The sequence below is a fragment of the Arachis hypogaea genome, chromosome 1 (genome assembly GCF_003086295.3).
Source record: "Arachis hypogaea cultivar Tifrunner chromosome 1, arahy.Tifrunner.gnm2.J5K5, whole genome shotgun sequence".
Classification (NCBI taxonomy): Eukaryota; Viridiplantae; Streptophyta; class Magnoliopsida; order Fabales; family Fabaceae; genus Arachis; species Arachis hypogaea.
Window position 1 is genome coordinate 84,800,964 of NC_092036.1, and position 1,687 is coordinate 84,802,650.

Sequence of the window (1,687 nt, forward strand, 5' to 3'; positions counted from 1 at the left end):
TCAACCTTCACTAAGACATCCTCTACGAGTCCATAAGCCTATTTCATTGATTTGTCTACCATCCCTAGTGGGATTCTTGCAGCCTGTACCTCAAAGATCCTTAGTTTCTCCATTACTGAGAGTGGCATGAGGTTGATACTTGACCCCAGGTCACACAGAGCGTTTTCAAAGGTCATAGTGCCTATGGTGCAAGGTATTAAGAACTTTCCGGGATCCGGTTTCTTTTGAGGCAATGTCTGCTGAATCCATGTATTCAGTTCATTGATGAGCAATGGAGGTTCATCCTCCCAAGTCTCATTACCGAATAACTTGGCATTCAGCTTCATGATTGCTCCTAGATACTGAGAAACTTGTCTTCAACAGTGTCTTCGTCCTCTTCAGAGGAAGAATATTCATCAGAGCTTATGAATGACAATAGTAAGTTCAGTGGAATTTCTATGATCTCTGTATGAGCCTCATATTCCTCTGGTTCCTCAATAGGGAACTTATTATTGGTCAGTGGACGTCCCTTGAGGTCTTCCTCACTGGGAATCACTGCCTTTTCACTCTCTCCAGGTTCGGCCATTTTGGTTATAGTTATGCCCTTGCACTCTCTTTTGGGATTCTTTTCTGTATTTCTTGGGAGAGTACTACGAGGAGTTTCAGTAACTCTTTTACTCAGCTGACCCACTTGTGCCTCCAAATTTTTGATAAAGGAGCTTGTTTCATTCATGAAACTGAGAGTGGTTTTAGATAGATCAGAGACTATGTTTGCTAAGTCAGAGAGGCTCTGCTCAGAATTCTCTGTCTGTTGCTGAGGAGATGATGGAAAAGGTTTGCTATTGCCAAACTTATTTCTCCCACCATTATTGTTGTTGAAGCCTTGTTGAGGCTTCTGTTGATCCTTCCATGAGAAATTTGGATGTTTCCTCTATGAAGGATTATAGGTGTTTCCATAGGATTCTGCCATGTAATTCACCTCTTCCATTGTAGGATTCTCAGGGTCATAAGCTTCTCCTTCAGAGGAGGCTTCTTTAGCGATGCGGATGCAGCTTGCAATCCAGTCAGATTTTGAGAAATCATATTAACTTGTTGAGTCAATATTTTGTTCTTAGCCAATATGGCATTCAGAGCATCAATCTCAAGAAGTTCTTTCTTCTTAGTCATCCCATTATTCACAAGATTTCTTTCAGAAGTGTACATGAACTGGTTATTTGCATCCATCTCAATGAGTTCTCGGGCTTCTGCAGGGGGTTTTCAGATGAAGAGATCTACCAGCAGAATTGTCCAATGACATCTTGGACAATTCAGACAGACCATCATAGAATATACATATGATGCTCCATTCTAGAAGCATGCCAGAAGGACACCTTTTGGTTAATTGCTTGTATGTTTCCCAAGCTTCATAGAGGGATTCACCTTCCTTCTGTTTGAAGGTTTGGACTTCCACTCTAAGCTTGCTCATCTTTTGAGGTGGAAAGAATTTGGTCAAGAAAGCATTAACCAACTTGTCCCAAGAGTTCAGGCTTTCTATAGGTTGTGAGTCTAACAATATCCTAGCTTTGTCTCTTATAGCAAAAGGGAAAAGCATAAGTCTGTAGACCTCGGAATCAATCCCATTGGTCTTAATAGTATCACAGATCTGCAAGAATTCAGCTAAGAACTGATGAGGATCTTCTGATGGAAGTCCATGAAACTTGCAATTCTA

General features: G+C 41.1%; 1 non-coding gene across 1 annotated transcript; it reads left to right on the forward strand.

Moving 5' to 3' along the window:
- Positions 1-1,334: 1,334 nt before the first annotated feature.
- On the forward strand, positions 1,335-1,438 carry LOC112716814 (small nucleolar RNA R71). The gene has a single exon (XR_003160476.1). It is a non-coding gene; the product is annotated as a small nucleolar RNA R71 (small nucleolar RNA).
- Positions 1,439-1,687: the final 249 nt, after the last annotated feature.